Here is a 16,778-nt window from a genome sequence, read left to right on the forward strand (position 1 = left end):
GAAATCAGGAAGATTCTTGGAAGTCAGAGAGAGGACCGTTTCAAGGAGGGCGTGGCTGGTGGTGTAGAATGTTCAGGGACTTGAGAGACACTACTGTCAAAAATCTCACACCTGCTCATCAAAAGGCTTTCAGGACTTAAAAACTGCTTCATCATGGGAAAACCTGGGAGTTTAGATGTGTCCCATCTGCCTCAAAATCACCAAGGAATAGGGCTGCCAGATTTAGCAAATAAAAACATAGGACGCCCTGTCAATTTGAATTTCAGATAAAAACAAATAATGTTTTAGTATGAGTACGTCCCATTGCAATATTGGTATCTTATTTGGCAACACTATCTGGTGAGCTTCTTAAAAGTACATTTAAGCAGTTTACTCAGGTGATTCGTATGTAGATACAGGTGAACTTGCTCTAGATTTAAGAAAGCATTATTTTAGGCACTTGGGTCTCTTTTCGGGAGAATCCTGAGAACTATCAAAATGATCTCCCCAAACTGATTTCCAATCCAGGTTCACAAATTTGTTGCACACTGTCTATAATTAAGAGGATGACGTTTAACTTGGAGCAAGCAGAGTGATGTAGTAACAGTAACAGAGCTGAAGATTAGCCTGTGAAGTAAGGTGATTGTGACCTAAAGGCATTGACCAAAACCAAAACCAAAACCAAACCAAACCAAAAGGCATTGACCAAAACCAAAACCAAAACCTTACCAAACCAAAACAAAACAAAAAACCAAAAGGCATTGACCAAAACCAAAACCAAAACCCTACCAAACCAAAACAAAACCAAAACCCAAAAGGCATTGACCAAAACCAAAACCAAAACCAAACCAAAACAAAAAACAAAAAACCAAAAGGCATTAACCAAAAAGGTTAGATGTTGGGATCTTCATTTCCTACTCATTTTAATTTTATATATTTATTTTATTTTTATTACTGTTGTTTTCATCTTTATTGAGGTATAATTGATAAACTTATAAGATATTTAAAGTGTACATCATGGTCATTTAATATATATATACACACACATATTGTGAAAGGATTCCCATCATCTACTTATTTAACACACCCATCACCTCACATATTTATCTTTTTTGCATGTGTGTGAGAACACTTAGGTTCTATTCTTGTAGCAAATTTTAAGTATACAATACGGTGTTATCAACAATAGTCACCAAGTTTTATGCTAGCTCCTCGGAATGATCCAGCTTGTAGGTGAAGGTTTGTATCCAGCTTGTTGGTAAAAGTTTGTACCCTTTTACCAACCTCTCCCCAGTTCCCTCACCCCCACCCACCCCCTGGCATCTACTTTTCTACTCTCTGTTATTTGCCTTTTTTTTTCTTAAGATGCCACATGTAAGTGATACCATCTAGTATTTGTCTTTCTCTGTCTGGCTTATTTCACTTAGCATAATGCCCTCAAGATCCATCCATGTTGTTGCAGACGGCAGCATTTCTTTCTTTCTCATGGCTCAGTAATATTCATGTATATATATATATATGTGCCACATCTTATTTATCCATTCCTCTGTCAACGGACAGTGAGGTTGTTTCCATATCTTAGCTATTGTAAATAATGCTGCAATGAACTTGGGGGTACAGATGTCTCTTTGCCATAGTGTTTTCATTTCCTTCAGCTAAATACCCAGAAGTGGAATGTCTGGATCATATAGTAGTTCTATTTTTAATTTTTTGAGGAACTTCCATACTATTTTCCATAATGGCTCCACCAAGTTTTATTCCCACCAACAGTGCACAAGGGTTCCCTTTTTTCCACATTCTCACCAACACTTGTGAGGTGAGATCACCTTTTGGTTTTGATCTGCATTCCCTGGTGATTAGTGATGTTGAGCACCTTTCCATGTACCTATTGGCCATTTGTAGGTCTTCTTCAGAAAAATGTCTATCCAGTTCCTGTGCCCATTTTTTTATTGGATTGTTTGGGGTTTTGCTCCTATTCATTTAAAAAAAATTATTGTGGAAAAATATATATAACATAACATTTGCCATTTTAGCTATATTTAAGTGTACAATTCATTGACATCAAGTACCTTCACAATGTTGTGCAACTATCACCATTATCTGTTTCCAAAATGTTTTCATCACTCCCCAACAGAAACTCTGTAACAATTAAGCAATAACTCCCATTCCCCCTCCCCCAGCCCCTGTAATCTCCAGTCTACTTTCTCTAGGAATTTGCCTATTATAGATATTTCATCCAAATAGAATCATACGTTATTTGTCCTTGTGTGACTGGCTTATCTCACTTAGGATAATGTTTTCAAGGTTTCATCTATGTTGTGATATATCAGAACTTCCTTTATTTTTATGGCTGAATAATATTCCATTGTACATATGTACCACATTTGTTTATCCACTCGTTTGTCAATGGACGTTTGTCTTGTTTCCAGCTTTTCACTAAAGTGAACAGTGCTGCAATGAACATATGCGTACAAGTATCTGTTTGAGTCCCTACTTTCAATTCTTTTGGACAGAGACCCAGAAGTACAATTTCTGGGTCATTTGGTAGTTCTATGTTTAGCTTTCTGAAGATCTGCTGAACCCCCTGCTAACTGTTTACAGGCTACCTATTACACAAGAACAGCCACTGGGCTCCAATATAACAGCACATAGAGCCGGCTTCTTGGGCACATGACCTGTGCCATTTCACAGGGCCCCACGCTCAGGAGCCCACACTCAGAAAGTCCTGGTGCTGAGAAGGGCTCCATGCGTAGGTTCATCCTCTGTTGTCACCATCTTGAAATTCTTAATAATCCTGTCTTTGGACTTGCGTTTTGTAAGTGGAGTCCGCTAGGACGATGGAGAAATGCCCGGCATCCCTGTTCTCAGCCCTTCCTTGCTGCTCCATTTGCACAGTGTTCGTATTGCCCCAGGAGCACAGAATTCTGGAGGACCAGGAGGCATGGGGGTCGAGTGAGACTCCAAATGAGCACCAGGTGAGTGTGTTCACCTTCTCTGACTGGGTAAAATGGGTGAGGGGTTGCTGATGTCCCAAGTGGCCTCACTTCTTTTTGCTTTCAACGCAGAAACCAACCACCAAGGAACTGTATCGTATCCTTTGTTATTCATGTTATTTCCCTTATTCACCAACTACGAATGCTGAGAGTGACGGTATAGAAGGAAAGGGAAAGACAGGGCAGTGCCTGGTTACTTTTCCTTTCAACCTTCCTTACTCATCATTAATTCAAAGACAGAAAGTGGTGGTCAAACATGTGTGCAGCAAGAAGTGAAATTAAAACGGTTCGCTGAGTTTTGTGCATTTCCGGTGTTCGTGTAAGAATAAAATATATATGATGTGCGTACAAGCAATGAAATATGAATTGTGTGATTTCTGTGATTCTGCTTATGAGTCAAATGCTCTGATACTTTAAGATTGGCATTGCACAGTCAAAAGAGGGACAGTGAAATCCCTGCTAATAATGTACATTTTTAATTTTTCTTTACTTAAATGACATTAGCTAGCAAATAAAACAACACCATGACAAGTCAAGAGAGAATACAGAAAGGAAAAAGCTTTTTCTTTTAGTGCTTTCAGTGGCACTTTTTTCTTGCTTTTTGAACAAAAGGTCGTGCATTTTTGTTTTGCACCGGGTCCCATAAATTATGTAGCCAGCCCTGACAGCCCCTATTCTCAAATGCTACAACAGTAGTTTTATGTGCAATTAGGGTAGTGGGGAGGGGTGAGGTAGAGCTTGAAGTGCCATGGTGTTATTTTAGGAAGGGTGGAGTTGACCATGATTTTGTGAAGGAATGCACTTCAGAAAATAAGCACACAGATGAAAGAGGCTGGATACTCAGGCTTTCATTATACACTGTCTCAGCATTCTCGAAACCAAATGAATGACAGATATCCTGTTTTAAAGAAAGAGAGAAGGGGGGAAGGGAGAGACATGGACAGACAAGTCAGATGAGCTTCCTTTTTCACTAAATATAACATATCACACAAAAAAAGACTTATAAATGAAAAGAAGGATAATAATAGGCTCTGTATCATTGATAATGTTATGAAAGACATATGAAAGATAAATTTTTTGTTCATTCAAAAATCATTATAGGGACTTCCCTGGTGGCAAGTGGTTAAGAATCCGCCTGCCAATGCAGAGGGCACGGGTTCAAACCTTGGTCCGGGAAGATCCCACATGCCGTGGAGCAACTAAGCCAGTGGGCCACAACTACTGAGCTTGCACTCTAGAGCCCGCAAGCCACAACTGCTGAGCCCGTGGGCCACAACTACTGAAGCCCGCGTGCCTAGTGCCCATGCTCCGCAACAAGAGAAGCCACCGCAATGAGAAGCCTGGGCACCACAACGAAGAGTAGCCCCCGCTCGCCGCAACTAGAGAAAGCCCACGTGCAGCAACGAAGACCCAAAGCAACCAAAAATAAATACATAAATATTTAAAAAAAAATCAGTATAAACTTCAGTCTGATGGATATTTAAGAAGACTTTATTTTGATAAACTGATCAATAAAATAAAAATAAACTCAGTTGTCATGCCTCAGCCTTTTAGATTTTTTTAACATAAATATTTTATGGCAATTCAAGTAAGCCAACAAATATCAGACATAATATCAGTAACAGAAATAACAGTCCTGCTCTCCTTTGACAGATTTTAAAAGTTTGTTTTCTTTAAAAGTTACTCTAAAAAGAATATCAAATATTTTGGATTAGTGACTTAGAAGTTTTTTTGTTTTTTTTTTTCTTTTTTCCTTTTGGAAATTCTAAATACATCCTTGCATGGAAAACTTGTTTTCTCGATAGAGAAAACTAAAAGAAATGGAGATTTTCTCCGAGTTTCTCTGATGATCTGCCACTTTTAATCTCCTATCAATTAAGATAGCCAAGTGATACTACAGAAAGTAATCAAGATGTGTCTAATCTTTACAACCTAAGTCATGTTAAATCTATGCCATCTGTCTGGGAGAAAGAACTACAAAGGCATGCAACCTCACATTTTTAAGGAAGTTACAATCAAATTCCCCAAGGACTAGACAACATCTGGACTATACTTAACTCATCATGGTTTATCTTATCTCACATAACAGTTTAGCAAGAAATAGGTGCCCCCTTTTCATGTACTACTGACCAGCAAATTAATTTATTGATTATTTATCTCCATGCTCTGCTATACAAGGGGAAATCTTACATAGTATTAAAGCATTTATTGAGCACTTACTTTATTCTGTGCAATTTCCCTGGGTTATCTATATAATTTCATCCTCCCATAACACTAATGCAGAATCTAAAGCAAAGTTCCTTTGTTTCCAGATGAAACAATCAGAATAATAAAGAGGCTCAATAGCACGTCATACTCAGAGCTTCTGAAGCTGCTGAGGATGTTTAACCTGAAAAAGAAAATACAACAGAGGCTTTCATATACAAGGGTGGTCTCGCAGACGGGGGTGAGGGCTGCTCTGTGAGGACACAGAAGCCAGAACTTGATCAGTGAGTTAGAGGGTTTGGATCACGACACGAACGAAGCTTGTTTGACGTTAGAACATGTTGTCTTGGTACGACTGGATGGAGATTCCAGGATGCTGGATCACCCACTGGTCAAGGATATTGTCGGAGAGAATCCTGCTTTGGGTAGAAGATTTCGATAAATGACCTCTCCTGTCCCTTTCATGATTGTCTTTTCTCCTGCATCTAGCCCTGATAGTTACTGGATGAGTGACCACAACGTTGTTCCCAGGTGTGGGCGGTCCTGGGGCTATGCCAATAAGGGGCTCATTATTGGCCCACTGGTTGGTAAAGGGAACATGTGTAGTTCAGATTAGAAGAAGTCAATCCAGATGTCTGGAGGCAAGAAGGTGCCCATTCAGAGGTCCTAGAATGAGGAGCTGAAAGAGAAGACCTAGAGAATAAGGCTTTGCCTTAGGTAAACTGAGGTTCAAGTGGTCAAAAGCGGAGGACAGTGAGTTCTGGAGTGAACCCTGTGAATTATTCCATCTATTTTTAAATCCCATGGTCAACTGTAGAGCTTAAGAGTTAAGGCTAGGTCTTCTCACAGTCTGACTTCCCTCTTTCCTCTATGCCTCTGCAGTCTCTTTTACTATCTCCTTCTCCTCCAGCCATCCTTTGAGATCATGAGATCATGTTTCTCATGCATCATAATCACCAGGGGTACTGGTTAATAATGCCAGGATCACAGAGGTGGGGCCTGAGAATCTCAGTTCTTAGCCAGCTCCCTAGCTGAATCCTTTGCTCCTTAAAGTTAATTATCCACTACCTTAAATACTAACACTCTCTGAAATACTACCCTTATAATCTCTTCCTTCTTCTTTTATGCTCTTGCTAGATCATCACCTGGCATGTAGTGGATAGACAAAATATTTGTGAAATGAATGAATAATAATGTCAACCAACGCTATAGCTTCAGCTATAGCCAAACAAGGCAAAATGTATAGCCTCATGTCATTACCTACAATATGGGGTTGGATGCCAAGCAGGGGAACAGAAGATTCTGGTGTGGTTTTGTTCAGCCTCTAAAAATGCTCATTAAGCTTCCCCAATTTGCAGAGAAGGAGACTGAGGGGGTAGGTCCAGGGAAAAGATAAGGGAAAGGTAGCAGGAGACAAGGCCCTACCTTACCGATCTAGAATGTAGCAGTGAACAAAGGATATGTCAAGCTTTTCCATTTTCCAGGGCTCATCACTGAACTGTGGGGCCGAGTCCTTCAGGAACCTTCGTGAACATAGGCTACCTCCCTGACTCGATGGAGTGAACCTTGGCATAGACATTTAATATAAACTTAGACAGGAGAGCAGAGCCTAGGTGTTGGGTGTTAGATGATTACATAGTTTAATCTTTGTATTCGTCATCACTTAAATGTTTTGTAATGAGTGAAGGCCCTTAAAACATAAAACAGTAAAGTCACAGACACTTAAGAAAAAGAAAGAAGCCCATAAAAAACCCAATCTCAAGAAAGCCCTTTTTTGGCTTTTCCCGAGGATCCTCTTAGGGAAGAGATTTCAGCTTGCCAATCAAAAACTAGCTCTCCCATGGACTAATTAAAGTGATTCATCACCCTGTGAGCTTTCTTCCCTGTCAGACTAAACAGAGAGTATACTATCATTTACTAATCCAATACATTTCAGAGACTTGAGAAAGTCGGAGTCAGAACTGGTTAACGAGAAAAATGGTTGAAAAAGGGTCCCAAGAAGTACTTACACAGATTTGTTTCAAGGACAAGCACATCTGGGGAGTGAGTTGGATTTTTCATACTGTCCTTTCGGTGTTTCTGCTTCTTCCTTAACCCCAGAGTTGGAGTGACAAATCCTCCTAGCAATTTCATTGCCAAAGTCAGAATTCCTTATGGGAGATTAGTTCCCATCTCTTCCCTTCCATTGGAGCCACAGGTTGTCTTGGCTTTATGGGTTCCTCACATCATTTTTCTGCCTGGGAGGCAGTAATATTTCAGGCGTCAGAAGCATTGCATGGACCTGCGTTTGAATCTAGCTACAGGAGGCTTAGATGACAAAATGATTTACATATGAGAAAATGCTAATGCGACTATTTGAAACTAAATCCTATTAATAAATAACATAACCATAACATTCTAGGTGGTAAGATTTATAGTCTTTACATTTTTCTTTATTTTCCAAAATTTGCAAAATGGACACATATTATTTATATACCCAGAAAAAAAATATATGTATAACTTAAAACTAAATAAGGGATTCTGAGGGGATTTTAAAAACATTTAGGGACTTCTCTGGCAGTCCAGTGGTTAAGACTCCGTGCTTCCAATGCAGGGGCCGCGGGTTCGATCCCTGGTCAGGGAATTAAGATCCCGCATGCCAGGCGGCACAGCAAAAAAAAAAAAATAATAATAATAATAAAATAAAAACATTTATATCCCCTGGCCTCTCCCTATATCCACCACAACAAAATGATTGAATTAATTTCTTCTTTAAAAGTTATTCCTTAAATTAGGCTAACTGGCTAAGAAGGAAATTTAGAACAAGTTGAAGGAAATAACTTCTTCATGCAGCTGTGGTCGCCTAGAGGCATTTGATGTCACAGAAGGTCAAAGGGTCAAATGCAGTTGTTAGATGACCTGAAAGGCCAGTGGAAGGAAGGCATTTCCAGGGTGTGATGGCTGCAGGAAGGGCAGGGGTCTGGAGGAAGGCAGACAAGGGTTGCCCTGATCATCAGCTGTTAAGAGGAGATGAGGTGTCCAGTTTTAGGGCGAAGAAGAGTTTCGGCTTAACTGGTAACAGGAACACTCTCTTGACCTGGATCTGAATATTCAGATCAAGATCCTACTGATACAACCCTCGTTAAAACTGAAACTGAAGCTACTTTCGTTTTAATGCCACCTTTGACCTTTTGTCTGTCCAGAGGACGGGTCATGTGGGGTTATTGTTATTCGTGGATGCACTTGGGCAGTGATTGAGTTGAAGGTCCTGTGCCAGGAAGTGGCAACACAAAAGGAAATCGGAAGGGAAGAGCTCAGAGTCTACCAAGGAAAATAGAGAGGTAAAAAAATAATTATAGAACAGCCCATTAATGCTGTGATATAAGTGAGGATAAAGCAACGTAGGAACCTGGAAGTAATTCATTTTGCTGAGTTGGGGATCAGGACTCGTGTGGTCCCAAACTTTCCTAAAGTAAGAATCATCCTGAAACACTTCCTGGAAAAACAGATTCTTTGATTCCAACCCAGACCTGCAGAATGAGAAGGTCCAGGGAGAAGCCCAGGGATCTGATTACAAAGCAACTGTAATTTACAAATTACAAAACAAGGATTGTTACCCTAGGGCCATTTGGGAAACCTGTGTGAGTAGGAGCTCCTCAGGTGAAACAGGGAACAGAGTTCACCCACGATAAAGAAGAGTTTCTCAAACTTCTGTGTGCGTAGGAATCACCCAGGGCCGTGTTGAAATGCAGATTTTGATTCAGTAGTTCTGCGCTGGGGCCATGATTTCATTTCTAACCAGCTCCCAGTTACAGTGAAGCTGCTGGTCAGCCGACCACACAGGACCTCTCATTGTCTTTGTAAGAAAGAACAAACACTTAATCTGCACACAAGCTCCTTTGTGATCCAACCTCTCTGGTCTAATCTTTCCCTTACCATCCTGTACTCTGTTCTGACAGACTCACCTGTGTTTTGTCTACAGATGTTTGCATGTAACTTCTCTTGCACTCACCCTCTTTCTCTTTGTTCAACAAACTTCTGGCTCCAGAGGTAGGATCCTAAGCATTCTTTAGGTCCCCGTTAACCAGCATTTCCTTCAGGAAACATGGCCTGATGCCCCCAAATCTGGGGTAGGCGCCCCTCCCGGGGGTTCAGACAGCACCTTTTTACTCTGAATTGGTAACTGCATGTTTGCTTTTCTAAATGACTCAACCATAAGATCTGTTTCTCTATTCCCAGGGCATACGGCCTGGCTGTGTGAAACTGCTTCATAAATAGATGTTCATGAACTGAATCAAATTAAATCAGAAGTCCACATCCAACAGATTGAAAAGCATCTGCAAAGGCTCAGACACTTGAAAGTTGTGCACATGTTTTGGGGACCCAGGTAATAATAGTTTAGTGTGAGTGGTGCCCAGAAATCAAAGGGAAAAGTAACTGTAAAAATACAGCAGGTTGTTAAGGGTCCTCGCAGGCCATGGAGTCGGCCCCGTAGGCTGCAGCGAGTATTGGAACTGAGGACCTAGGTTTAACCTTTTCTGAGTCTTAGAACATTTGAGAATCTGATGAGAGCTATGGGGCCTACCCCTGAAAAATCCCCATGCAAACAAAAAGATGTATAAACACATTTTTTGCCATTGATTTCAGGGAGTTTAGAAGCCTGAGGACCCCAGGTTAAGAATTTTGATGTTGAAGGAGACCCTGTAGGAAAGTACAGCTTGGCAGAAGAGGGTGGATTAAAGCAGGCCCATGGGCCGTTTTAAAAATAAAGTTATTGGAACCCAACCATGTCCGTTCGTTTATGAACTGTCTGTGGCTGCTTTCTGGAGCTACAAAGACAGAGTTGAATAGTTTCAGCAGAGATCATAGAGCCTGGACAACCCCAAATGGTCCTAGCTAGCTCTTCACAGAAAATGCTTGCTGACCCCTGGGTTCACATGGAGGAGCAGAACCAGGGAGGGGGCTCTGTGTATGTTGGGGTCCAGTAGATTTTCTACACATATATTTTACTGTTGGTGCCTTTAAAAAAAGCTGGATTGGAGAACTGAAGAACTGGGATCCAGCCTTTCTCCACTATTTCTGCCAAGAGGTGGGTGGCAGCTGCCAGACACAGCGGGTGAGCCTCGTCTGGCGCCTTAGGTCAATTACTCAGCAGCTGAGGGCCTCAGTTTCCTCTTTTGTCGTGTAGAATAACGGGCGCTCCTTTTCCCCAGAGGACTCGTGAAGCTTAAATGATATAATGCAGGCCTGGCAGTTAGCTAGTTCTCGTGAAATGTTAGTTATGAACAGCACTGATGTCTGAAAGAAGTCACATAGTGTGGATTTTACTCGGCCCAGGTCTCCATACAAAGGACTCCGTTTACAACGTAATTCAGCCCGCAGCACACGGCCTGGTGCTGTGTTTGGTTCCGAATCAAAGCTTATCTAATGACTGGATGGATGAATGATGAGTGGGGAGAGCTTTTTGTAAACTTCAGAGGATGGTGATGTCTTTTAGTGAATTATATGAGAATCCCATATAATTTCATACCTTTAAAAATACAATACTTAGAATGTATTTGTGTATTAATCACATTAAAAATATGATTAATCACATTAAAAATATGATGTATTTTTACATAATATTTTTTGTAAAAAATACATAAAAATATGATGTATTTTTACGTATATTTTAATGTATTAATCACATTAAAAATACAATGCTTAGGGGTAATAATCAGAACGTAAGAAATTCTGAACTAGATTCTACTGAGGTGAGAAACAAATTATGCACAGGATAATTAACTCCCAAGTCTTAAATAAAGAGGAAAAACCTCACTGAAGAGGTGAGGCAGGTCTGGCTGGCTGACAAGGACATTCACCGTTTTTATTTACCCAACCTCCTGCCCTTTCCATTCCTCCTTCCCCACTTGTCAGCCGTAATTCACTTCATTCCCATCAGAAATATTTAAAGAACCCTTTGTAACAACGCTGCAGTTGTAGATCAGGATACAATTTATCTCTTAAATCCTTCATAAAGGCCTTTTGTTTTCTGCCTGCTTTTAATCTCTCAACATGGATGTTGAAACAATTTATGAGATGTGCTTGCATTTCCTCTTTTTTTGTTGTTTCTCTTAGATCCTTTATCCAAGGTTCCCAGCATTTTAACATATTAACTCTTCTTAGAGGATTTTTTTTCTGTCTGAAACTTTTTTGAGTCATTTCATATTAATTTCTCTCTTTTCTTTTACTGTGGTGAGAACAGATAACATGAGATCTAGTCTCTTAAATTGTTGTGTCCACGTAGTATTGTAAACTGTTCGCACATCTCGTTCATTCGATCTCTAGAACTTCATCCTGCATAACAGAAACTTGGTACCTGGTGAACAGCAACTCCCCATGCCCCCCATCCCCTCATTAGAGCATTTTAATTTTAATGACACTAAAATATCGAAAGAATAAATGGGATTATTTTAGGACAAGAGGTAGAGGAAAGAGAAAGAAGGTAGAAGGGGAGAACTGATCTATTTTCTAAAAGATTCCCTCCCTCCCCATCTGGGTACACTGCATTTAACTGGGGGGCATGGGAAGCGTTGGAAGGTTGCAAGAAAATATAGAGTCTACCAGAATCACAATGGCAAGAAAGGCCCCAAATTGCCAAACGCAGGCTGAGATGGGGACAATTACAGAAAGAGGAAAGTCCTGCGGGAACCCAATAGACTGAGTTTCAGTCTGCGAGTCCAGTGTCTCTGGGGTTCCCACTGCGCCAGAGTGGTTTTCATGGGAAACCTTCCGTATCTCTTTTCTCCATGAAGACTAGGTATAGGTCAGCCTGGCTATTTCCTAGTGAGAGTAAAGAGTAGTCTTATCACCATCTCTCCAACACTTCACACTGTTTGGAGCTGTCATCTTTGCTTTACCACTGGAAAACAAGGAAGGATAAAAGGAAGGGAGGGAGGGAGGGAAGGAAGGAAGGAAGGAAAGAAGGAAGGAAGGAAGGGAAAGAAAGAAAGAAAGAGGAAGGAAAGAAGGAAAGAAAGGGAGAAAACAGAAAACTGAAATTTTGTCCTTCTGTAAACGTGTGCTTTTTTTCGCCTTCAAAAAAGATTTATGAGGCTAAATTAGTACATCTCTATAAAGTGCTTTGATATTTTGAGAAGAGAAAATGATCCATGAGTGGGCTTAATCTGGCCTAAAATGGAATTATTTAAAATAAAGCCACAGCGTTTGGGACTAATACCTTTTGTTTCTCTTTGGAAACCTGGTTTTTAGACAGTATGAGTTAACCACCAATGACAGAGTAGGGTCGCTCTGGAGAATATTTACTTTTCTCTTAAGATTTACTTTAAACAGTTTAGGAAACAGAAGACCAGTAAAGAGTCTAGCCCGGGGTATGAATGTAGTGGATAAAAGTGTATTCCTTCCACCAACGTTTGTTTTTTGGAAGTTACATCATCAGCTGAAAACCTGTGAAGCTGACGTGATTTGAGTTAGCTTAAGAAATTTAAAGAAAAAAAAAAACAGAAAAAAAAAAAATTGAGGAGTTGCATGGAGCCCATGGTTCAAAGTCTTGGACATGACAGAAGAATAAGTTGTTTAAAAAAAAAGAAGTATGTATAATGCCATATGGTTACTGATTTTTAAATTTTAGTTACCAAGAAAGAAATTATATTAATGAATTTCAAAAAAGGACTTTATGTTTTCTCATTTGTTTCTTCATTAAAAAAAAAATGGAGATACATGATCTTTCTTTCCCTTCCCTCTTCCTTTTTCCATTTCTGCCCTCATTCCTCCCTACATGGACCTCTTTGGAAATGTGGATGAAGGGAATGATCTGACTGCCAGTTGAACCACAATGACGTTAACAGTTGGTGGGAGGGAAAATCAAGCCTCCTAGAATGAATTTTGCCTGTCACCTCTGCATAGATTTGTGTTCTGTTGAGCTTTATGACTAATGTGGGGTGTGGTGCTGAAACATATAGCAACACTGGCAGAAATAACCCTTGATACCTTGGTATGTTGGTGTTGTCCACACGTGGAATTGCCCAGGACTGGAAGACACCATGATGAAATTAAATTCATTGTGTTCAAATGAGATAACTAAAGGAAAAGGAGATAGATGGTCTTCCTCGTACAGCATAGAATGCTGCTGCCTTGTTGAACCATTCACGTTTCTTATTATAGAATATTTTGATATCTGTTCTGATAGTTGGATGTATACGGGAGGCGCCTGTATGGTGGTGGCCTCTTGGCTGTGTGAAGTGATTTTATGCTTAGCTGTGGCGTTTCACAGATGTTCCCTCCCCTGTCTTTTGTCTGATGGCAGTGTTTGTGGTCTTTGTAGTACAGGTTACACGTGGAAGGCTCTTTCTCTTGTATTTTGTTAAGTAGGTAGACACTCATTTGTTCCGATTTATGAGTGAGTTTTTCCTGGAGAGCTGGTAACTTTTGCTTGGCATATGACTATTTTTTTTCTGTCATTATTCTTTTAGGGACTTTTTCTTATGTGCTTGCTCATTTCCTGCAGCTGGGCATGATTTGTCAATTATTTCAACAAGCCTGTCCCCTTCTTCCCATTAGTCAAGAAGAACAGGATAGAGGGGAAGTGGCCAGTCTTTTCTCCCAACAGAATCCGTTTCTCTTTCACTTTTCCACTACATTTCCCCTCTCACTCTTCCGTGTTGAGTCTCCGGAGCAGACCCAGATTATCTGAAGGAATGGCCATGTCATTCATTCATCAATTTCCTCAATAAGCACCTGCTAGTTCTATCATAACTTCAAGACCTATTCTGAAAGCCTGAGTTAATGCTAGAAGACAGACACCTATGAAATGAACATTGGAAGGAAAAGGGGAGAGATGGGTTGAAGTGTGCAAAGAGGAAGAAATCAAGGAAACAGAGGTAGGAGAGAACTATGGAATTGAAGAAAGAAGAAATTGATGGAATGAACAAAGTGGACAAGAAAATGAAAAGGTTCAAATGTGCTTTTTCAAAAAAAAGAACAAAGGAATTCCCTGGCAGTCCAGTGGTTCAATCCCTGGTCGGGGAGCTAAGATCCCACAAGCTACAATGTGAGGCCAAAAAAACCCAAACCAAAACAACAAACAAACAAACAAACAAAACCAAAAAAAAATTAATTCAGAAGCAACTATGTGCAAATGATTCTGCCAGGACCCTGACCGTGCAGACCAATTAGTGTTATTCTCTTATCTCCAAGAATTTACAGTTAAGAGCGGAAATCAGACTTTAAAATATGGGAAGACTTAATTAGCTATACTTGTGTCCTGAGATACATATGAAGAGAACTTTAAAAAAAATTTTTTTTGATTAATTAATTTATTTATTTTTCGCTGTGTTGGGTCTTCGTTTTTGTGCGAGGGCTCTCTCCAGTTGCGGCGAGCGGGGGCCACTCTTCATCGCGGTGCGCGGGCCTCTCGCTATCGTGGCCTCTCTTGTTGCGGAGCACAGGCTCCAGACGCGCAGGCTCAGTAGTTGTGGCTCACGGGCCCAATTGCTCCGCGGCATGTGGGATCTTCCCGGACCAGGGCTGGAACCCGCGTCCCCTGCAATCGGCAGGCAGGCTCTGAACCACTGCGCCACCAGGGAAGCCCCAAGAGAACTTTTAAAAAGTAGTTATATTTTACTCTTATTAAAGAGCTTCAGTTGAGTGGAATAACAAAATCTAAAAGGTTTAAAATTTGTACCGTGCTGCTTAGAAATCCCTTTTCTGTCTTGTAGCCCAGGCTGGGGGCTTTGCGACACCCAGGACAATGGGAGACAATCCCTGGCTGTGCCCCATCCTCTCCAACCAGAAGTCAGGATGCTCGCCGCCAGATAGCTGGGAGGGAGAAAGGACATATTTTCTCCTCCCTTCCAAAGCTGTTAATGCTCTGTTCGCCAATAAACTATTATAACAATTGATCTCTGTGTGAATTGGATACTCATTACATCTTGCTGAGCAAGGCACTTACCCCAGCAGATTTCCTTTACAAACGGCCTCTTCTCTCCCCTAATGGACACTCATCCCCGAACCAATTGTTGGTCCAGGTCACTGGCTCACAGCCTCCAGACACAGATCCAGTCGTTGGAGCAGGAAAGCGAGAGGGGTGTTACTCCATGAAAGACGGCAGCGTGCTTTGTCATATGGCAAACGCTCGCGCATCCCTGAAATGCTGAAGGAAGTCAGAGAAAGGAAGTTTGCCAGCGGGGTGCTTGTGATATTTTTGGCAGGGATGTTCTCACTACCTGCCGCTGTGTGTTTGTGTCTATGATGATGTTTACTGCAACTTGAAGAAGAATAGCTACTAAATTAGGATATGATGAACTTCTCAGCTGGAGAGAGAAGTGGATCCAACAGAGAAGCAACGTTTGGGACTTGAGATACTGTGTTCTCTTGGAGGTTACATTTAGATGTTAGGATAAGCAAGGGAAAAAACACTTCCAGAAGACAGAAACAGCCTGGCTGTGTCCAGTCTATGTAAGAAAAATGGAAATGTTTGACGTGAGCTTTACAGTTGTTTTGTCTAAAAAGATTAAGGGCTCTAGGCTTTTGTCCACCTCCTCATCACATCTTTTTATCCCTTTAGTTTTGGTGGGTTTTTTTCCTCAAGATTCTGCTTTATTTCAGCAAGTGTTTAGTGGTTCTGGGTGATAGATTTACTATAAAACTGTTTGAGATTTTGATCACTTTTGAAGACCAAGGGCTTTTTGGGGTTGTCACTGACAGGAGTTTGAAAGCTCTGAAAATCTCTTCTCTCTGTCTTCAAGGGATAAAATCGCACCACAAATACGATCGTTTTTAGACTTGTCAAGAGCCTCTAGCAAAACAGTTAAACACAGTTTAGGCCTGAGCTGGAAGGAAGAGATGAATGCTTTCCTCAGAGGAAAGTGGCTGGGGGTCTAGACGGAGGAACCTCTGGGCAAAACCCTGCTCCCTGGAAGGATAATTAGCGTGTAGAATGGTGAGCAGAAACTGTGCTCATAGAAAGTTCCCTGTAATTACCCCATCAGGAATGTTCTCAGGACTAAGTTGAAGGGGTTGTGGGACCACTGAATGATCAATGTTTGGCCTTTTAGCCTAAGGAGAATCTCACCAAGGCAAAAATCCCTTTTCTTTATACTTTGCCTATCAGGAGAGTAATATCCAAAAGCAGTGGTTCATTTGTTAATCCACATTTTAGATCTCTCTACACTCATACCCGCACACACCACATATAAGTGATACTGAATGTAATTATATTGAATATGTTTAATAAAACACAGTGCATAGAAAGGTTGTTTAAAGATGTTCAAAGTATGTGTAGTATCACTCCGATGATATTTGGGTGTGAGAGACGTTTTCAAAAACAAGACACTAATGATAATAAAAGGCATTTTATTAAATTAGACCCTTGAATGTGGTAAATATACACAATGGAATATTACTCAGCCATAAAAAAAGAATGAAATAATGCCATTTGCAGCAACTTGGATGGGCCTAGAGATTATCATACTGAGTGAAGTAAGGCAGACAGAGAAAGACAAATATCATATGGTATTGCTTATACGTAGAATCTAAGAGAATGATACAAATGCACTTATTTACAAAACAGAAATAGACTCACAGATATAGAAGACAAACTTATTGTTACCACAAAGGAAAGGG

This window comes from Balaenoptera acutorostrata, chromosome 2 (genome assembly GCF_949987535.1).
Source record: "Balaenoptera acutorostrata chromosome 2, mBalAcu1.1, whole genome shotgun sequence".
Lineage (NCBI taxonomy): Eukaryota > Metazoa > Chordata > Mammalia > Artiodactyla > Balaenopteridae > Balaenoptera > Balaenoptera acutorostrata.